Here is a 23,235-nt window from a genome sequence, read left to right on the forward strand (position 1 = left end):
AGTGGGTTAACGATCCAGCGTTGCCGTGAGCTGTGGTGTAGGTTGCAGACTCGGCTCGAAAGCCACGTTGCTGTGGCTCTGGCGTAGGCTGGTGGCTACAGCTCCGATTCGACCCCTAGCCTGGGAACCTCCATATGCCACTGGAGCGGCCCAAGAAATAGCAAAAAGACAAAAAAAAAAAAAAAATGCTATGTGGACCTTCCTTAATCTGCACAACAGCTTCATGAGACAGGCATCTTTTTTTCATAACAGCCCTGATGAGGTGTAATTGCTATGCCATAAAAGTCTTTCTTTTATAGTGTATAATTCCATGGGTTTTAGTACATTCACAGAGCCATGCAACCATCGCCATTATCTAATTCCAGACATTTTTTTCCTTTTGCTCTTTAGGGCCATACCTGTGGCATATGGAAGTTCCCAGGCTAGAGGTCGAATCAGAGCTGCAGCTGCTGGCCTACACCACAACCACAGTAATGCAGGATCTGAGCCTCGTCTCAGCTACCCCACAGCTCATGGCAACACCAGATCCTTAACCAACTGAGCGAGGCCAGGGATTGAAACCACAACCTCATGGCTACTAGTCGGGTTCATTGCTGCTGAGGCACAGTGGGAACTCCTAATTCCAGACATTTTTTAGGGCAGTTTTAAGTTCAGAGCAGAATTGAGCAGAGAGGACAGAGGTTCTCACATCCCTCCACTGCAAATCTTGGCAAGCACCACTCATTACTGTCTCCATAGTTTTTCCTTGTCTGGAGTTTCATAAAGTTGGAATCACATAGTATGTAGCCTTTTCAGATTGGCTTCTTTCACTTAGTAATAGGCATTTAAGTTTTCTCCATGTCTTTCTTGGCATGATAGCTCATTTCTTTTTAGTGCCGAATAATATTCCATTGTATGGATGGACCAAAGTTCAGTATCCATTCATTTATTGAAAGATGTCTTAGTTGCTTTCAAGTTTTGGCAATTATAGATAAAACTGTTATAAATGTCTGTGTGTAGGCTTTTGTGTTGACATGTCTTCAACTCCTTTGGTAAATACTAAGGAGTATGATTGCTGGATTGTGTGGTAAGAGTATGTTTAGTTTTGTAAGAATCTGTAAAACTGTCTTATAAAGTGACTGTTCCATTTTGCCTTCCCACCAGCAATGAATGAGAGTTCCTGTTGCTTCACATCCTTGTAAACATCTGGTGTTGTCAGAGTTTTGGATTTTGGCCCTTCTGACAGGTGTGTAGTGGTGTCTCATCGTTGCTGTAATTTGCATTTCCCTGATGACAGATGATGCATGTGAAAGTTCTTGGGCCAGGGATCAAATCCACGCCACAGCAGTGTCCCGAGCCACTGCAGTAACAACACAGGATCCTTAACCCATTGAACCACAAAAGAATTCCTCTGTCTTCTTTGGTGAGTGCTTGTTCAGGTATTTTGCTCATTTTTTAATAAAGTTGTTCCTTTTCTTACTGTTGAGTTTTAAGAATTTTTTTTTTATGTTTCTTTTCTTTTCTTCTTCTTTTTTTTTTTTTTTTTTTTTTTTTTTTTTTTTTCTTTTTATGGCTGCACTTGCAGCATATGGAAGTTCCTGGGTTAGGGGTTGAATTGGAACTACAGCCGCCGGCACCACAGCCACAGCAAACACCAGATCCGAGCCACATCTGTGACCTATGCTACAGCTTGTGGTAATGCCAGATCCTTAACCCACTGAGCAAGGCAGGGATGGAACCCGCATCATCATGGACACTATATTGGGTTCTTAACCTGCTGAGCAATAACAAGAACTCTTTGTATATTGAAAATATTTTAAAATTTCTTTTTTTTTTTTCTCTTTTTTTAGGGCCACATCAGCGGCATATAGATAGTCCCAGGCTAGGGGTCTAATAGGAGCTACAGCTGCAGGCCTATGCCAGAGCCACAGCAACCCCAGATTCGAGCTGCATCTTCAACCTACACCACAGCTCATGGCAATACCGGATCCTCAACCCATTGAGCCAGACCAGGGATCGAACCCGAAACCTCATGGTTCCTAGTCGGATTCATTTCCACTGTGCCACAACAGGAACTCCAGAAAATATTTTAAAAGTTCTTTGAGACTTTTCTTTTTAGCCCACCTTTTATATAGAAGTGTGTTGTTTAATCTCTAAGCATTTGGAGGGCTTTCCAGATCTCTTTCTTTCTTTTTTGTCTTTTGGTCTTTTTAGGGACACGCCCATGGTGTGTGAAGGTTCCCAGGCTAGGGGTCGAATCGGAGCTGTAGCTGCCGGCCTACGCCAGAGACATAGCAACGCCAGATCCAAACAATGTCTGCGACCTACACCACAGCTTACAGCAATGCCGGATCCTTAATCCACCGCGCAAAGCCAGGGGTCGAACCAACAACCTCATGGTTCCTAGTTGGATTCGTTTCCGCTGCGCCATGACGGGAACTCCCAGATCTCTTTCTTGTTTTAAATGTTATAGAAGTATAGTTGATTTACAATGCTGTGTTAATTTCTGCTGTACAGCAAAGTGGCTCAGTAATATGTATATACATTTCACACATATTTTTTTCTGTTATGGTTTATCGCAGAAGATTGGATATAGCTGCCTATGCTATACAGTAGGACCTAGTTGTTTATCCATCCTATATGTACTAGTTTGCCTCTGCTAATCCCTAACTCCCTTCCCCACCCCAGATCTCTTTCTGTTACTCAATTCTAGTTTAATCCCATATGGTCTGGGCGTAGGCAGAGGTCATCTGGCCCCCGAGTGTTACAGGGCAGAGCTGTGTTCCTGGGTATTGACAGCTCTTTATCTGAAGCCTCTGAACTGAGCCCAACTATAAATTTAATCTGGAAGGATCAATCTTCTAAAAGGGACCAAATCTCCACCTCTCTATGTTTTAAACAGATTTATTCAATTTAAAATAAAAGGTTTAGTGTTCAGTAAAGGAAAACCTAGCAGACTTCTGTTTAACAAGCCAGAGGTCTAAATGTACTAAGTTGTGCGGACTTCAGATAAATTCCCTTTTTGAATTTTTTTTTCCTTTTGGCTTTTTAGGGCCGCACCTGCAGCATATGGAAGTTCCCAGGCGAGGGGTCAAATTGGAGCTGTAGCTGCCAGCTTATACCACAACTCACGGCAATGCCAGATCCTTAACCCGCTGATCGAGGCCAGGGATCAAACCCATGTCCTCATGGATACTAGTCAGGTTCATTTCCGCTGAGCCACAATGGGAACTTCTCCCTTTTGGAATTTTTTTATTGTGGTAAAATATATCTAACATACAATTTACCTTCTCAACCATTTTTAGGTGTCCAGTTCAGTGGCATTAAGTTCATTCACACTGCTGTGCATCACCACCATTCCTCTCCAGAACTTTCTCATTAGCCCAAAATGAAGCTCTGTCCCCATTAACCACTGGCTCCCACCTCCCGCAGCCCCAGCGCCCACCCTCCTCCTTACTGCCTCTGTGGATTTGACTGCTCTAGGGCCTTCATACATGTGGAATCCTACAACATTTGTCTCTTTGTGATGGTCAGAAGTTCCTTTCTTTTTAACTCTCTAAATTTTTATTTCTTCATTTTGTTTCAAATTAAAATGACAACAGTCCAAATCAGTCCTCATTCAGCAGACGTGCGTGTTGTGGGGAGGTGACCTAAAGGCAGGGCCCTGGCGTCCCCAGAGGCTGCAGCCTGTGCAAGGGTGGTCATTTGGACAAGGAGCTCAGACCTCAGTATTGACCGAGGCTGAGAAGGAGCAGAGCATCATTTAGTTTTCTTTGCCAAAAGAGAGTCTAAATTGTGCTGAATCAGAGCAACTGTAAACATTGTTTGCTTTTAGATATTTCACTTTATCTGCCAGGCTCTGAGATAATGAGCCTGTATTGTGGAGTTGTGCTGCTGAGAAATAAATACAGATGAGTTGGCAAGTCCATAAACAAAAGATTTTAGGCCTTCCTCATCTAGAAGGAGACAATTCATATAAACTGTGGCTTGTACTGCATTACACAAATCTTTAAATAAAGCAGGTGTTAATTAGTGCAAGGAAATTTTTGGTCTACGGGAAAAGGCAATGCTTTCTTCTTGTACCTTATAATATTCTACTATATATACTTTTTCATATAACATTTTCTAAGTACAGGTCTCCTGAAGGTTTCTTTTTTTTTCCTTTTTAGGGCCAAACCCACGGCATATGGAAGTTCCCAAGCTAGGGGTCGAATTAGAGCTGCAGTTGCTAGCCTGCACCACAGCCACAGCAACACTGGGTCCTTAATCCACTCACGGATACTAGTCGGGTTCGTAACCCAATGAGCCAAGATGGGAACTCCAGGACTTCAGTTTTAAAAGCTCAACCTGGTAAACCAACTATAATGGAAAAAATAAAAATCATTAAAAAAATTTTAAAAAGTAAAAGCTCAAAATGAAACTTGAAGATATCAGAAGTATTGTGAAAAGGGAGTTCCCGTTGTTTCAGCAGAAATGAATCCGACTAGCATCTATAAGGACGAAGGTTTGATCCCTGGCCTCGCTCAGTGGGTTAAGGATCTGCCGTTTCTGTGAGCTGTGGTGTAGGTCGCAGACGCAGCTTGGATCCCACACTGCTGTGGCTCTGGTGTAGGCTAGCAGCTAAGGCTCCAATTCGACCCCTAGCCTGGGAACTTCCATATGCGGGTGCGGCCCTAAAAATAAAATTAAAAAAAAAAAAATTTAAAAAAAGAAGTATTGTGAAAACATGCTACATAACCATGCTCTTTTTTTCCAAGTAGCAAGACAGACAGTCTTCTGAAAAAAATAACTCAGACATCACATCTGCCAATATCCTCCACAAAGCAACAAGCCCAGAGAATTTCAGCAACTTGCTGATGGGCACAGAGCCAGGACACCACCCCTTTCTCCGAATCCAATAGGCTCTCATAAGAAGGTTTTCAAGGACAGGAGAAAATATGGAACAAAACAGAAATATACTGGAATAAGGGAAATCTAAATTGTTGTGCTGAGCATCATAGTACAGTGGGACATGTAAATAAAAAAAAATTTTTTTTGGCCACATCAGCAGCATGTGCAAGTTCCTGGGCCAGGAGTTAAACTGGATCCACAGCGAAAACACCAGATCCCTAACCCACTGCACCACCAGGGAATTCCTATTAAGACTGAGGAGAGAGGGAATCGTGATAGAATTAAATACTGACACCAAATAGAAAGAAGCCCTCAGACGTGGCCCTGAAATAGTCCAGAAACAAGCAGTTTACACAGAAGGGATTTCCTGATCCATGAAGGACACCACAGCAGCCAGGAGGGAGGTGCTTGGGGAGGGTAATTTTACTCTAGTCTTGCTCAAACCTACAGTGGCCCTCGTACATTAGTGGAGAGAATGCAAAATGGCGCAGTCACTGTGGAAAACAGTTTTGACTGTTCCTCCAAAAGTTAAACATGTAACTACTGTAAGACCCAGTAATTCCACTTCTAGGTATAAACCAAAAGAATGAAAAACAGAGACTCAAACAGACACCTGTATGCCAGTGTTCACTGAAGCCTTATTCACAACAACTGAAAGGTAGAAAAAACCCAAGCGTCCATCAACAGATGATGGATAAACAAAATGCGATTCAATGGAATATTACTCCATCATAAAAAGGAAAGAAAATAGAAAATAGCAAGTTTTGACAAAGATGTAGAGGAATCAGAACCCTCTGGCATTGCTAGTAGGGATGTGAAATGGAGCAGTCACTGTAGAAAACAGTTTGGTGGTTCCTCAAAAAATTAAAATAAAAAATTACCATACGACCCAGTAATTCCACTCCTGGGTATACACCCCAAAGAACAGAAAGCAGGGGGTTACAGAGATATTTGCACACCACTGTTCATAGCAGCATTATTCACCATATCCAAAGGGTAAAAACAACCCAAAGTCCAACAGTGGATAAACAGAATGAGTAGATAAACAAATAGTCTGCTTTAAAAATGAATGAAATTCTAAGACATGCCACAACATGGAAGAACCTTGAGGACATTATGCTCAGTGAAATAAACTGCCACAAAAGCAAAATTACTGTATGATTCTACCTCTGTGAGGCCAGTAGAGGAGAGACACAGTAGAATGGAGGTTACCAGGGCCTGGGGGATAGGGAGGGGCAGTTGGGTTTAATGGGGACAGAGTTTCAGTTTGGGAAGGTGAAAGGTTTTGGAGATGGAGGGTGGTGATGGTTACATAACAATGTTGTATACATCTTACCAAAAATATGATAAATTCAGCACCAAAAAAAAAGGAAGTTCTGATACATTCCACAACATGGACAAATTGGGAGTTCCCATCTTGGCTCAGTGGTAAGGAACTAACTAGTATCCATGGGAATGCAGGTTCAATACCTGGCCCCGCTCAGTGGGTTAAGGATCTGGTGTTGCTGTGGCTGTAATGTAGGTTGGCAGCTGTAGCTCCAATTTGACCCCTAGCATGGAAACTTCCATATGCTGTAGGTATAGCCCTAAAAACCAAAAACAGAAACAAAAACAAAAAACAACAAAAGCAACAACAAAAAAAAACATGTACAAATATTTAAAACATTTCTGCTCGAAATGAACTGAGCTGGACACAAAAGGACAAATACTCTATGACTCCATTTATATGAAATATCTATCATAGGCAAATAGAGGCACAAAGTAGACAAGAGGTTACAAGGGCTGGGAGCGAAGAGGCGTGGGGAGGTGTTACTTAATGGGGACAGAGTTTGTGCTGGGGGTAATGGAAAAGTTTTGGAAATAGAAACAGATTGCGGTGATGGTTGCATAACACTGTAATGAATACTATTGAGCTGTATACTCTAAAATGGTGAATTTTATCTATTTTATCCCACGAAAACAAACAAATCAACAAAAACAAACATAAAACCCTTCAGGGGCTCCACAGCTTTGCAAAACTGAAGTGCACACCCCTCTGGCTGGCAGGCAGGGCCCTCTGCCTTTCCAGGCTTCTTGGCTGCTCCTGGCCATCCGCCCAGTCCTGGCCCAGCTCCACCAGGCCTTCTCCAATCCTGTGTCTGCCATTCTTGCCACCTCCTGGGGTAACTGGCCACTCCTGTGCCACTAACCGCCCTGCCCTGCCACCTCCTAGGCCTCAACTCTGAGTCATCTGGGCTCAAACAGGGCTGTCTGCTCAGTAACCACATGGACCTAGAGAGGAAGGAGAGCCAGCAGAGGCAGGGCTGGCCAAAGTCACTCCTAGGGTACAGTGTGTGCTCGAGCAGAAAGGCCATTGGATCTGGCATCAGAAGACAGAGTTTCCAGGGCCACCTCTGCCACCAGCTAACAGGGTGACTATGGACAAGCCACTGCCCTCTCTGGACCTGCCTCCTCTTCTGTAAAATGAGAGGATTGGACTGGGAGCTGCAGGAGGGCTTTCAATTCCAGGCTTTGGGGACTAAACTTGGGCACAGAGGACAGCAAGACAGAAGCCATCTTCTTCAAAGGACAAAGTGGCCCTCAAAATTTCAAGTGATTTTCTTCTCACCAGGGCACCTGGAGCAGCCTTTAAAGGTTCTTGAGAGATAAATGGTAATGCACCAAAGTAAAGAGTTTTGAGGCTGAATTATGCCATGATTTTAGCGTCTGTTATATTAGGATTTTCATAAAAGAAATTATCCAGAGGAAATAAAAGTTCCTCATTCTACTCTTAGCCTACACATGTAAATCTGGGAGGTGGAGCTGGGTATCAGTAACTCATGGTTGAATGCAGAGGCCATCCCAAGAGGCAGTAGAGTGGGCGTGACAATGGAAGACTATATAACCCTGACAAGGGTCTCAGGACACCTGCCTGCTGCCATGTGATGGATGAGTCTCAATCAAGGCTGCTATCTGACCCCCTTCATGAAGCATTCAGAAGTGGATGGAATTGGCAGTGTTTTTCCTGATTCCACAGGATTCCAGCATGAAGTAAGTATTTTGTAATTTAATATAATTTAATTTTTTCTTTTTAGGGCCACACCCATAGTATGTGGAAGTTCCCAGGCTAGGGATCGAATCAGAGCTGCAGCTACCAGCCTACACCATAACCACAGCAATGCCAGATCCGAGCTGTGTCTGCAACCTACACCACAGCTCATGGCAACATCAGATCCTTAACCTACTGAGCAGGGCCAGGGATCAAACCTGCATCCTCATGGATACCAGTCAGGTTTGTTACTGCTGAGCCACCATATGAACTCCTGGGTTTTTTAAAATTAATTTATTAATTTCTATGGCGGCATCCGTGCCATATGCAAGTTCCCAGGCTGGGAATCAGACCTGCACCTCTGCAGTGACCCAAGCACACTGTGCCAAAGCAGGATCTCCTGGTTTTAAAAATAAAATGATGGAGTTCCTGCTGTGGCTCTGTGGGTTAAGGATCCAGTGCTGCTGCAGCTGTGGTATAGGTTGCAGCTTCAGCTCAGATTCAAGGCCCTGGCCCAGGAATTTCCATATGTCATGTGCATAGCCAAAAAAAATAAAGAATGAGTAAATAAACAAAAATAAAATATGTAACAACAGGAGAAAATATTTAAGATATGATTTTATTTAACTCCTCAATGTTACTTCTGGACATCTACTCTGATGAAATATTCAATGGGTGCACAAGTGTGTGGTTGTCAGAATGTTCATGGAAGGATTGTTGCTGTGGACTGAATATTTGTGTTTCCCCAAGATGGAATTGAAACTCTAATCCCCAGTGTGATAGCATTGGAGGTGGGACCTTTGGAAGGTAATTAGCTCTCTAGTGAGGGTGGAGCTCTCATGAAGGGGATTAGTGCCCTTCTAAGAAGAGGTCAGAGTGCAAGCTTGCTCCTTTCCAGCCTTGTGAGAATACAATGAGAGGGTGGCTGTGTGCAAATCAGGGAGCAGGCCCTCACCAGGCACCAGCTCTGCCAGTACCATGACTGTGGACTTCCCCGCCTCCAGAACATCAAGAAATAAAGGTTTATTGTTTAAGCCTCCCAGATAATCTGTTATAGCAGTCTAATTGGGCTCAGATAATTGTTTATGATACTGAAAAAGAAGGAAAACCTAACTGTCTTCAGATAAGGAATCAGATATATATATATATATACACATGAAATATACATATAGCATATAATATACAAAGGTATTGATACAGCAGCATATGTACAAACACAAACCAATATATACATATGCCATTATATCAATATATCAATTCATAGGCCAGATATTTATCACCCATATAAATAATATATAATATAAATAACATGTAGATATATTTGTATTATATAAATTCATATTTATTTAACATATGTCAGTGTACCAATACAATGGAATGCTATACAGCCATTTATTTATTTATTTTTATTTTTATTTTTTTTGTCTTTTGTCTTTTTTGTTGTTGTTTTGTTGTTGTTGTTGCTATTTCTTGGGCCGCTCCCGCGGCATATGGAAGTTCCCAGGCTAGGGGTTGAATCGGAGCTGTAGCCACCGGCCTACCCCAGAGCCACAGCAACGCGGGATCCGAGCCGCGTCCGCAACCTACACCACAGCTCACGGCAACGCCGGATCGTTAACCCACTGAGCAAGGGCAGGGACCGAACCCGCAACCTCATGGTTCCTAGTCGGATTCGTTAACCACTGCGCCACGACGGGAACTCCTATACAGCCATTTATACTTTTAGAGGAGTTCCCACTGTGGCTCAGTGGTTGGTGAATCCGACTAGGATCCATGAGGATGTGGGTTCAATCTTTGGCCTCACTCAGTGGGTTAATGATCTGATGTTGCCGTGAGCTGTGGTGTAGGTCGCAGACTTGGCTTGGATCTCACGTTGCTGTGGCTGTGGCGTAGGCCAGCAGCTACAGTTCTAATTGGACCCCTAGCCTGGGAACCTCCATATGCCACAGGTGTGGCACTAAAAAAACAAACAAACAATAACTTTTGGAGAAGAATACTAAATCACTTGATGGTAACTAAATTTACTGCACCGTAATTAAGCATTCCTTATATATCATCTCATTTAATCCTTACACTGTAACTTCCTGTGATAAAATACTTTTTTTTTTTTTTTTGGCCACAGCATGCAATGGCTTGATGTGGGAGCTCAGTTCTCAGAACCAGGGAGTGAACCCCAGGCCACAGCAGTGAAAGCGCCAAATCCTAACCACTAGAACGCCCTCATATTTTTATTTCTATAGATGAGAACACTGAAACATAAGAAGTTAAGGAACTTACTCAAGACTACCTAGTTAAAAAATGGCAAACCCAGAAATATATCCACTCTTTTTTTTTTTTTTCCTGCTTTTTAGGGCTGCACACATAGCATCCCAGGCTAGGGGTCAAATCAGAGCTGCAACTGCTGGCCTCCACAACAGCCACAACAACATGGGATCCAAGCCGTGTCTGCAACCTACACCACAGTTCATAGCAACGTCAGATCCTTAGCCCATTGAGTGGAGCCAGGGATCAAACCTGCACCCTCATGGATACTGGTCGGTTTTGTTTCTGCTGAGCCATGAGAGGAACTCCTGCAACAAGTGTTTCTTAATTAAAAAGTAATTGCGGGTGGGGGAGTTCTCTTGTGGCACAGAGGGTTAAGAATCTAGTGTTGTCACTGAAGTGGCTTGGGTTGGTGCTGTGGTGTGGGTTTGATCCGAGGACTGGGGACTTCCATCTGTTGAGGGTGTGGCCAAAAAAACTGAGGGGAGGGACAATATTGGGGTAAGGGTGTGGGAGGTACAAACTACTGGGTATAAATTAAGCTCAAGGATGTATTGTACAACATGTGGAATACAGCCAATAAAAACTATAAATGGAAAATAACCTCTAAAAATTATATAAAATTTAAAAAAAATTTAAAAGTCTTAACAAGATTATGCAAATATTTAAGAAATACTTTTTAGGAGTTCCCGTTGTGGAGCAGGAGAAATGAATCTGACTAGTAACCATGAGGTTGCAGGTTCCATCCCTGCCCTCACTCAGTGGGTTAAGGATCTGGTGGTGCCATGAGCTGTGGTGTAGGTCACAGACACAGGTTGGATCTGGCATTGCTGTGGCTGTGGTGTAGGCCAGCAGCTGTAGCTCTGATTTGACCCCTAGCCTGGGAACCTCCCTATGCCGAGGGTGTGGTCCTAAAAAGCAACAAAACAAAACAAACCCTTTGTAAGCATTTATTCCTTTAACAGATATTTAGGAGCTGACCTGCGAAGGAGAAGACTCAAGTCTTAAGTCATGAGTTTAGGGCATGCACATGAAAAACCCACTTTCCTCTACTTGCCTACTAGGAAGCCCCTAGGCTTTCCGTATCTGTGCCCCTGGGGTGCAGGTTCCTCTCCTACCCACTCTTTTTTATTTTTATTTATTTATTTATTTATTTATTTTTTGTCTTTTCCAGGGCCGCACAGGCGGTGTATGGAGATTCCCAGGCTAGAGGGTCTAATCGGAGCTGTAGCCTACACCACAGCCACAGCAACGCCAGGTCCAAGCTGTGTCTGCAACCTACACCATAACTCACAGTGACGCAGGATCCTTAACCACTGAGCAAGGCCAGGGATGGAAACCGCAACCTTGAGGTTTCTAGTCAGATTCGTTAACCACTGAACCATGACAGGAACTCCTCCCACCCACTCTTAAGAGGCCTTATGGCTGACCCACAGATGTGAGCGCCCTCTCTGGGTTAACCTGTGATCTCTGTGAGTCGCTGGCTGCTCCTCCTGTCCAGGCTCTTGCCTTCCTCTCTCACTCCTCTCAGCAACACAAGGAGACAATCCTCCTCTCACTTTAAAGCTGAAAATCACTCAGACACAGAGGTCTGGTAATATACATTCAGTCACTCATGGGGACTCCAGCCCAGCTGACCAGCCCCAGCCTGCATATCCTCTCAACCACCTGCCTCGTTGTCAGATCACCCCCAGCGTACACTTCTACCCCACCCTGGCTGGCTTGGAGAGTTCTTCGGGTAGAAATCGCTGCAAGTGTCAGCGGACACTACAGTAGCCAAGACATACTGTTTCGAAATCCAATTTTTCTCTGGAATCTAGACCCTTCCTTTTCTTTCATCCCAGCTGCTTCTGCTAGGCCCTTACTGTCACCAGCCTGCACACTACCACCACTTAGCCAAGCCAGATCATAGTGGAGGCCCTCCACCAGCTCCACACTGACCAGGGGATGAGTCCAGACTCTTGCATTGCAAGCAAGGTTCTCAGTGCCCTAGCCCCAGCCAACCTTACCAGCTCTATCGCCCACCACCATCCTGCCCCCAGCTGATCTCCCCACGCTGGTCTCCTCACCAGGCTCTACCTACAGAGGCACTTCCTGCCTTCCTCCACAGGGACCCTCCAGGGGCAGAGGAGCTGGGAGTCAGGCAGACCAATGTAAATGATGACTAAGATATGGTATGTAAATGGCAAGACCATCCCAGAGAGTGATGGAAGACTGCTGGGAGGAGGAGATGTCCCATCTGTGTCTTAAAGAGTGAGAAGGCATTCACTGGGCTGAGAGAAGCAGGGAGGGGATCCCAATGGAAAAGGATGTGAAAGGGCCTTCGTAAACTGCCACTAGATCTGTGCCCTCCCAAGGTGACTTTATTCATAGATGCAGATGGAGGAGTCAGAGGCAGAGCTGGGATCCAGGCCTGGCTCCGTGCTTGTTCACTCAGTTGTAAAAAGGAGGTGGAAGTGAGAAGAGGTGAAACATTGGGCCCCTTGATGAGGTATGGGAATGCGTAGGGCAGGGAACTGCATAGGGTTTTTTCTACCACAATCCAGAGAGCAGTGGATTCTAGGCACATCTGAAGCTGATGTGTCAGCCCTTGAACCTCTAGGTCTATTACTAGCCAGCAGCAATTATCCCAACCTTGTATATCAACTATACTTCAATAAAACTTTTAAAAATGAAATCATAAAAATGCTATGCTGGGAGTTGCCGTCATGGCTCAGTGGTTAATGAATGAGACTAGCATCCATGAGGACGTGCTGTTCAGTCCCTGGCCTTGCTCAGTGGGTTAAGGATACAGCATTGCCATGAGCTATGGTGAAGGTCGCAGATGCGGCTTGGATTTGGCATTGCTGTGGCTGTGGCGTAGGCTGGCAGCTATAGCTCTGATTTGACCACTAGCCTGGAAACCTCCATATGCCATGAGTGTGGCCCTCAAAAAACAAAAGACAAAAATAAATAAATAAATAATGCTATGCTGCTATTTCTCTAGACTACTGAAATATTTTTTAAATTATATAATATATTCAACACCACCTAGGGCATCAATCCCGGGAAATTACTGAAAGTAAATACATGAATAACTAGAAAAGGTATGTGCACAAGGATGTTTCAATAAAAAATGAAAAATCTGAACAACTCAAGTATCCAAGAGAAGAATAATTTAATTTATGGGCCCTCTGTGGATGAGACAGTGTGCAGCCATTAACGATTATACTTTTGGGGACTATAATACATGTGAAACACTTCAATCTTTTTTTTTTTTTTTGTCTTTTGTCTTTTGTCTTTTTGTTGTTGTTGTTGTTGTTGTTGTTGCTATTTCTTGGGCCGCTCCCGCGGCATATGGAGGTTCCCAGGCGAGGGGTTGAATCAGAGCTGCGGCCACCGGCCTACGCCAGAGCCACAGCAACGCGGGATCCGAGCCGCGTCTGCAACCTACACCACAGCTCAAGGCAACGCCGGATCGTTCACCCACTGAGCAAGGGCAGGGACCAAACCCGCAACCTCATGGTTCCTAGTCGGATTCGTTAACCACTGCGCCACGACGGGAACTCCCGAAACACTTCAATCTTAAATGAAGAAACAAACATGAAAGTACATAAACACGTATGCTTATCAGGGAATCCAGAAGCTATAAAAGCAAAGACAGTCATATCTGATAACTTAAAGTTTGATGTTTTGGAGATTTCGTTGTGGTTCAGTGGGTTAAGAATTTGACTAGTATCCATGAGGAAGTGGGTTTGATCCCTGGTCTCATTCAGTGGATTAAGTTTCCAGCATTTCTGCAAGCTGCTGTGTAGGTCGCAGATGTGGCTCAGATCCCGAGTTGCTGTGGCTGTGGTATAGGCTGGCAGCTGTAGCTCTGATTCAACCCCTAGCCTGGGAACTTCCATATGCCGCAGGTTTGGCCATAAAAAGAAAATAAATGTGAAGTTTTATAACAAAAAACACTAAGAAAGTTAGAAGGCAAAGGCTATAGGAGGGAAAAAATAATATCTACAACAAAGGTTAACATCTGTAGTAAACAGAGAGTTTCTATAAATCAAAATGCAATAGAAAAATGGTTAAAAACATGAAAAGACAATTTACAAAGAAGGAAATCCAAGAAGCACAACCTCAGCAGTCAGGGAAATGCAAATCTGGGCAATAACAAGATACTCAGATTCATCAGTGGGATTGGCAGAAACTGAAAAGAAAGAGAACACCCAGTGCTTATAAAGATTCAGGGAAAAAGACATTCCTGTTCATTTCTGGTAGGAACGTGGCCAGGAGTGACCTTTTTGGAAAGTCACTTGGTTCTCTCAAAATTACAGTGAAAAGGAAGAAACTTCTGAGGTGAGCCATGAGGTGAACAAATGTCCAGGGCACTGTGCCAAGTGAAAGAGCCAGACCTGGGTGTCCACACACTGATCCCAGGTACGTGATGTCCCAGGAAACGGGAAGCTGCATGGGCGGTGGAGGAAAGGCTCACTGTGAAGGTGCAAGAGGGATCTTTTGGGGGTGACAGAAAGTTTTATATCTGGGTTGTGTTGGTAATTACATTGACATATACATTTTTCCAAACTTACTGACTCATTTACTTAAAATAGGAGCGTTTTACTTCATTTTGTATTTATTTATTTATTGGCTGCACCAGCAGCATGCAGAGGTCCTGGGGCCAGGGATTGAACCCATGTCACAGCAGCGACCCAAGCCACAGCAGTGACAACACTGGATCCTTAACCTGCTGAGCCATAGGGGAACTCCCCAAATGGGAGCTTTTTATTGCATGACATGATATCACTAAAAAGTTGATTTAAAAATTTAAAAATACAGGAGTTCCCATTGTGGTTCAGCAGTACGAGACTGATTAGTATCCATGAGGGCATGGGTTCAATCCCTGGACCTGCTCAGTGGGTTAAGGATCTGGTGTTGCTGTGAGCTGTGGTATAGGTCGCAGATGGAGCTTGGATCTGGTGTTGCTGTGGCTGTGGTGTGGGTCGGATGCTACAGCTACCATTGGACCCCTAGCCTGGGAATTTCCACATGCTGTGGGTGCGGCCCCAAAAAAGACAAAACCCAAACCAAACCAAACCAAAAGAAAATAAAAAGTATAAGTACAGAAAAATATATGTAGACTTCCATTTTATTGCAGCATTGTTTTGAGAAGCAAAAAAGTTGGAAATGGGAGTTCCCGTCATGGCTCAGTGGTTAACGAATCCAACTAGGAAACATAAGGTTTCTGGTTCGATCCCTGGCCTCACTCAGTGGGTTAAGGATCCGAGTTGCCATGAGCTTTGGTGTAGGTTGCAGATGCAGCTAGGATCCTGTGTTGCTGTGGCTGTGGTGTAGGCTGACAGCTACATCTCTGGTTAGACCACTAGCCTGGGAACCTCCATAGGCTCCAGGTGAGGCCCTTTTTAAAAAGACAAAAAAAAAAAAAAAGAAAGAAAGAAATGTACATAGCATCCCATTTTTGTAAAAAAAAAAAAAAGTATATTTTTAATCTACTGTTCTTATCTGAAAAATAGAGGAAAAAATATGAATTGAGCACTTCAGGATGTTAATATTTCTTACTTAAGGGGATGGAAATAGAGAAGGGTGTGTGGTGATATAATTTTTTTTCTAGCCTCTGCAGTCAAACTCTTAACTCACTGCACCACAGCAGGAACTCCTAAATTTTTAAAAATTAAAGTGTAGTTGATTTACAATGTTGTGCCAATTTCTGTGTTAGAAAAGTGATTCAGTTATACATACATATGTATGTATATATATATTTCTTCTTTTTTATATCATCTTCCATCATGGTCTATCCCAGGAGATTGGCTATAGGTCCCTGTGCTATACAGTAGGACCTCCATTGTTTATACATTCTAAATATAATAGTTTGTATCTACTAACCCAAACTCCCCATCCATCCCACTCCCTCCCCACTCCCCCTTGGCAATCACAAGTCTGTTCTCCATGTTTGTGAGTTTGTTTCTGTTTTGTAGATAGGTTCACTTGTGTTGCATTTTTTTTCTTTTTTCTTTTTTCAGGGCCATACCTGCAGCATATGGAAGTTCCCAGGCTAGGGGTGGAATAGGACCTGCAACTGCAGGCGTACACCACAGCCACAGGATCCAAGCCACATCTGCAACCTATGCCGCTTGTGGCAACGCCAGACCCTTAACCCACTGAGAGAGGCCAGGGATCAAATCTGCATCCTCATGGATACTAGTCTGGTTCTTATCCTGATGAGCCACAATGGGAATTCCTATGCCACATTTTAGATTCCACATATAAGTGATATTACATGGTATTTGTCTTTCTCTTTCTGACTTACTGATTCACTTAGTATGAAAATCTCTCATTGCATCCATGTTGCTGCAAATGTCATTATTTCATTCTTGTTTATGCCTGAGTAGTATTCCATTGTGTATGTGTACCACATCTTCTTAATCCATTCATCTGTTGATGAACATTTAGGTCGTTTTCATGTCTTGGCTATTGTGAATAGTGCTGCTATGAACACATGGGTGCATGTATCTTTTTGAACTATAGTTTTGTCCAGATAGATGCCCAGGAGTGGGATCCTATTTTTAATTTTCTGAGGTACCTCCATACTGTTGTCCATTGTGGTTACACCAACATACATTCCCAGAAACAGTGTTAGGAGGGTTCCCTCTTCTCCACACTGTCTCCAGCTTTTGTTATTTGTAGACTTATTAATGATGGCCATTCTGACTGGTGTGAGGTGGTACCTCATAGTACTTTTGATTTGCATTTCTCTAATAATTAGTGATGTTGAGCATCTTTTTATGTGCCTACTGGCCATCTGTATGTCTTCTTTGGAAAAATGTCTATTTAGGTCTTCTGCCCATTTTTCCATTGGGTTGTTTGTTTTGTGGTTGTTGAGTTGTATGAGTTGTTTGTATATTTTGGAGATTAAGCCCTTGTCAGTTGCATCGTGTACAAATATTTTCTCCTGTTCCATACATTGTCAGTCTCTCTTTTAAAGACTAGCTGACTGGGTCATCTCTGAAATATTAACTCAAGCTGCTGACCTTTGGAAACATATCAGAGACCATGTGGACCTATGCGTGAGCTTGGTGTTAGTGAGGGTGAAAAGGATGCAGGCTTAGGCTTGGTTACAGCCCCACCTGGGGGCAGGGGGTGCTGGGACAGCCTGTGGAGGGGACATTGGAGAGGATCTGAAGCAGGCTGCTCCAGAACAGAGGCACAGGACTGTCCCTGCCAAGCTAGCGGACTGTTACTGCCCGCGGAGATGTTGTGCCAGGTCTAAACATGGACTGCATATTGAACATAACCCAAGGAGGTCACTTGCTCTGCAATTTTAAAAACAAAGTCAATCCTCGACTTGATATGATTCAAATCAGCTAGAGCAGGGGGGGCCTCTCAGGAGTTGGTTTCTAATTTGGTTTTAGAATATGAAGAAATATCAAATCAGGTTTCAAAATTGTGGTATATTTTAAATGTTTAAATATTGAACACTTTCAACATGCAAATATTGCACTTATAATTGTGCTAAAGATGACTACATAACGATATATACATACACACACACCTATATATATATGGAGATACATGTATTTCCTTTTTGAAATATATAGATATTTCTAAAAGTCAGGAAACAGGATAGGCTTTTTGGGGCTTTGTGGAGGGAGTGGTTTTTGCTTTTTAGGGCTGCACTCATGGGATATGGAGGTTCCCAGGCTAGGGGTCAAATCGAAGCTGTAGCTGCTAGCCGACGCCACAGCCACAGCAACTTGGGATCTGAGCCACGTCTGTGACCTATACCACAGCTCACGGCAATACCGGATCCCCGACCCACTGAGAGAGGCCAGAGATCGAACCCGCAACCTCATGGTTCCTGGTCAGATTCACCTCCACTGCACCATGACGGGAACTCCAAGTTTATTTCTTTTTTTTTTTTTTTTTGTCTTTTTGCTATTTCTTTGGGCCGCTCCCGAGGCATATGGAGGTTCCCAGGCGAGGGGTCCAATCGGAGCTGTAGCCACTGGCCTACGCCAGAGCCACAGCAACTCGGGATCCGAGCCGCGTCTGCAACCTACACCACAGCTCACGGCAACGCCGGATCGTCAACCCACTGAGCAAGGGCAGGGACCGAACCCACAACCTCATGGTTCCTAGTCGGATTCGTTAACCACTTCGCCACGACGGGAACTCCCCAAGTTTATTTCTAAATAATGTATTAGTTACATTTTCAAGTAACATGTTCGATATTTTTTTCTTTAACGTCTAGCAACGTATTCAGGCAAAAAAACACCTAAATTTAAAGCAACAGATCCAGTAACTACACAGGGAAGTTTTTACATATGTATGTACCCTCTCCCTATCTATCTGCTCAGGGTGTACTCCAGGTGTTCTAGTTTGATAAGAGAAGACAAATTCAAGGTAACATGATAAGCATTTTTTTTTCCAGTCCTTCTTTTCATCCCGACTCATGCACAGCCTTGTAGGAGATGAAGCTCTTGGAGCATGCACAACCTGACCACCTGCCCGGGGCAGGCCCTGCTGTGAGACAGAGCTGCACGGAGTGGGGAGTGGAGCCTGTAACTCGGAGTCAGGTTGCAGTTGCAGCTCTGCTGTTTCTTGTGTGACTTGGAGTCTATTTCCCCCTCAGCAAGATGGAGATAGGAGTAAAATCTTCCCAAGGTTGGGGAAATGGTGAACTGAGATAATGCACAGAAGGGTGTTGCACAAGATTGAGCACCAAGGTTGCTCAAATGTTTGCTTCCTTGGACGTCTCTCCCTGGCTGGATGCAAGGATGATGTTGGATGATGTACATGAAAACAAATGTTGGTTATAATTAGAAAAGGGTAACAAGGCCTGCGTCTGTCTCAAGGCAGGGTGTCTCTGTATCAGATGGAGGTGGGGGAGATCTTTGCACTGCCTCCCAACTTACAGCTCAGGGACGGTAGTTCCCAATCACTTGGATCTTTTTTAACTTCCTTCTGTGCGCCCTCAACCTTTTGGCAACCCCCAGATCTAGCTAGCTTCTCAGAATGGGTCTGGAAATGCAGAGCAACATGTGGAAGGGGCAGGGCCATGGGCACGAGACACAGCTCCTGACAATTAATACTTCAGGGCTGCACTCAGGGCCCAGCAAGGCCCCTGCCTGCTCCCTCTGACCTTACTTCCCTTCTCTTACCCTTTACCACCCTGGCCTTCCTTCTGTCCCTAAAACACATCAAGCTGAGCTTTAGTCCAGGTGTATTCCTGCCTCATTCCTTTCCTCTTGGTTCCCTCTTTCTAGAAACTTCTTACCTGGCCCTCCACACGGCTGGCTCCCTCTCGATATTTATGTCGTGGCTAAGCTACCCCTCCAAGGAAGCCTCTCCTGACCACGTGGCTAAAGTATCCATCCCTCAACCCCAGTCACTCTCTACTCCATTATGCTAATTTACCTTCCTTACAGCTCTTATCATCAGCACATACTGGTTATTTGATATCCACAGAAGCAAGAGCTCATCCATCTTGTCCACACCGACTCCCAGCACCTGCACACTCAAGACATCCTTGTTAAAGTGGTGAATGAGTGAAATCCTGTCTGACATCTCTAGAGCCACAGAAACAGCTTCCTCCTGGTGGTCCATGGGGAGTCCGTTTATTGCTGTAAGTGGTGCTGCTCCAAGCTATGGTGGGTCAATAGGCTGGTGGTCTCCAGTGACACTCAGTCCCAGGATCCATGCTCTTCTGTGTCCCTCACATATAAACTCAGGGTGTGGCCACGGGACTTGCTCTGGCCAACAGGACATGAGCAAGTATGCCAGGCGCAGAGCCATGATAAGTCCTGAATGCTGGGGTCTGTCCTCTTGGGACACTGTCTCTCGAGGTCCTAGGGTACACTGCAAAGAGGTCTAGCCACCAAGATGAAAAGACCACACGGAGGACCAAGGGAGCTGGCCAGGTGCCCTGTTCCAGCCATTCCAGCTGAAGTGCTAGAAATGTGAGTGAAGACCTTCCAGCCCCAGGAGGTGACAGGTAGGGCAGGAGAACCACCGAGCTGAGCCCAGCCCAGCGGGCAGACTGATGGCAAATCCAAAACCATTTTTAAATAAATTTGACCAGCTTGCTTTGGCAATAAGTAGCTGAAACACTAGATTCCCTGCCATTATGAATGGCTGTGTGTGTCCTAGAGACCAAGGCAGAGGGCTGCAATGCACTAAACTTTGTCTCCACACTTTGCTGGGCATCTGGCACAAACTAGGCAATAGTTCATTCAGAAATTTAAGGAACTCCTGTCCATGCTGTCTCAGCTATGCATGTGTGCGTGCCTGTGTTTGCATGTGGCGTGTGTGTGTGTGTCTGTGTGTGTCTGTGTGTGCGCGTGCACGCAGAGAGTAGTCGTGAAGGCTCTCTCCCAAGCACTTCCCAAGGCTGTCCCTTAGCTCAGCTCTCCTGCCCACCTTTCAGCACGGCAGCCCAAGCGCAGGGGTGTCATCCATGTGCAGAGAGGTCAAAGGAGAGGTCTGTGAGAGCCCAGAGAGGGTGAGCTGACTACCACAGGGACACAGGGCCCAGGGACAGGCTTCTGAGTTGAACACCAGCATGTGCTAGCTGCTTATAAAGCACTGGAAAGTTGGCCATGTGATTCCACCCAATTTCCCCCGGATCTGCATTTTTATTATTATTTTATTTTATTTTATTTATTTATTTTTTGTCTCTTTAGGGCGGCACCCTCAGCTTATGGAGGTTCCCAGGCTAGGGGTCGAATCATAGCTGCAACTGCCGGCCTACACCACAGCTACAGCAACTCGCGATCTGAGCCACGTCTTCGACCTACACCACAGCTCACGGCAACACCAGATCCTTAACCCACTGAGCAAGGCCAGAGATTGAACCCGAGTCCTCATGGATGCTAGTCAGGTTCGTTAACCACTGAACCACTTCGGGAACTCCTCCCTGGGATCTTTAAAGTCATCTCAGAGGTGTCAGTAGGGCTATTCCCTGGCTCGTGCCTGGTCACACAGCATGGGAAGGGCTACAGCTGCCGGACTAGCAAGAGTGAGCTTCCTGCAGACTTTGCTGCTAGGTCACAACTCATCCCCTTGGGCCTCACCTCCTGGACCCTTGCCCACAGCACCAGTTGCTTTTTGGGAGACAGAGGGAGAACAGGGTAGGTCTGCCTAACGTTAAAGTTCATTTATGGTTTTTGTTTTTATTTTTGTTTTGTTTTTTTCAGTGCTGCACCTACAGCATATGGAAGTTCCCAGGCTAGGGGGTCAATCAGAGCTGCAAATGCCAGTCTGTGCCACAGCAACGTGGGATCTGAGCCACATCTGCAACCTACACCACAGCTCACAGCAATGCTGGATCCTTAACCCACTGAGTAAGGCCAGAGATCAAACCTTCATTCTCATAGATAGTCAGGTTTGTTACTGCCTGCGCCACCACAGGAACTCCTCATTCTTTTTTTTTTTTTTTTTGTCTTTTCTAGGGCTGCACCCTCAGCATATGGAGGTTTCCAGGCTAGGGGTCGAATCGGAGCTGTAGCCACCGGCCCACACCACAGCCACAGCAACGCCAGATCTGAGCCATGTCTGCAACCTACACCACAGCTCATGGCAATGCCCGATCCCTGACCCACTGAGCAAGGCCAGGGATCAAACCCACAACCTCATGGTTCCTAGTCAGATTCGTTTCCGCTGTGCCACAATGGGAACTCCTCATTCATGTTTTAAAAAACAAGACAAATAATCTCCCAAGGTAATAGAAATAAAAGCAAAAATAAACAAATGGGACCTAATCAAACTTACAAGCTTTTGAACAGCAAAGGAAACCATAAATGGAATGAAAAGATAAGCTACTGAATGGGAGAAAATATTTGCAAATGATGTGACCACCAAGGGCTTAATCTCCAAAATATACAAACAGCTCACACAACTTAATCATAATTTTTTAAAAACTCAATTTAAAAAATGGCAGAAGGGGGAGTTCCCGTCGTGGCGCAGTGGTTAACGAATCCGACTAGGAACCATGAGGTTGCGGGTTCGGTCCCTGCGCTTGCTCAGTGGGTTACCGACCGATCCGGCGTTGCCGTGAGCTGTGGTGTAGGTTGCAGACGCGGCTGGATCCTGCATTGCTGTGGCTCTGGTGTAGGCCGGTGGCTACAGCTCCGATTCGACCCCTAACCTGGGAACCTCCATATGCCACGGGAGCGGCCCAAGAAATAGCAAAAAAAAAGACAAAAAAAAATAAAATAAAATAAAATAAAAAATGGCAGAAGGGGAGTTCCCGATGTGGCACAGGAGAAACAAATCCAACTAGTATCTATGAGGATGCGGGTTCAATCGCTGGTCTTGCTCAGTGGGTTAAGGATCCAGTGTTGCTGTGAGCTGTGGTGTAGGTCACAGATATGGCTCAGATCTCGCGTTGCTGTGGCTGTGGTGTAGGCTGCCAGTTGTAGCTCCAACTCGACTCCTAGCCTGGGAATTCCCATATGCCATGATATGGCCCTAAAAAGCTTAAAAGAAAATTGGCAGAAGACCTAAATAGACATTTCTCCAAAGAAGACATACAGATGGCCAGTAGGCACATGAAAGGATGTTCATCATTTCTAGTTATTAGAGAAATGTAAATCAAAACTACAATGAAGTATAAGCTCACACCAGTCAGAATGCCATCATTAAAACCATCATTAAAAAGTCTACAAATAGGAATTCCCATTGTGGCTCAGTGGTTGACGAATCTGACTAGGAACCATGAGGTCGGGTTCAGTCCCTGCCCTTGCTCAGTGGGTTAACGATCCGGGGTTGCCATGAGCTGTGGTGTAGGTCGCAGATGCGGCTCAGATCCTACGTTGCTGTGGCTCTGGTGTAGGCCGGCAGCTACAGCTCCGATTAGACCCCTAGCCTGGGAATCTCCATATGCCGTGGGAGCGGCCCAAGAAATAGCAAAAAGACAAAAAAAAATAAAAAATAAAAAAAAAAGAAGAAGAAGAAGATGTGGTACATATATATTCAATGGAATGTTACTCAGTCATGAAAAAGAACCAAATAATGCCATTCACAGCAACATGGATGGATGTGGAGATTATCACAGTAAGTGAAGTAAGACAGAGAAAGTCAAATACCAT

At 44.7% G+C, this 23,235-nt stretch overlaps 1 protein-coding gene and 1 long non-coding RNA gene across 5 annotated transcripts in view; one reads left to right on the top strand and one right to left on the bottom strand.

The window, feature by feature from the left end:
- Positions 1 to 23,235, bottom strand: part of CNBP (CCHC-type zinc finger nucleic acid binding protein) — a 72,626-nt gene that overhangs the window by 30,398 nt on the left and 18,993 nt on the right. The window lies entirely within an intron of this gene.
- LOC110256292 (uncharacterized) overlaps positions 7,050 to 23,235 on the top strand; it is a 29,666-nt gene continuing 13,480 nt past the window's right edge. The window contains exons 1-2 of the long non-coding RNA XR_002337666.2: positions 7,050 to 7,899; positions 14,467 to 14,569. This is a non-coding gene — a long non-coding RNA (uncharacterized LOC110256292). The remainder of the gene's footprint in view (positions 7,900 to 14,466; positions 14,570 to 23,235) is intronic.

This window comes from Sus scrofa, chromosome 13 (genome assembly GCF_054392235.1).
Source record: "Sus scrofa isolate SSC_HxYL_T2T_F1_AM1 chromosome 13, Sscrofa_HxYL_maternal_Yorkshire_Landrace_v2.0, whole genome shotgun sequence".
NCBI classification, from domain to species: Eukaryota; Metazoa; Chordata; class Mammalia; order Artiodactyla; family Suidae; genus Sus; species Sus scrofa.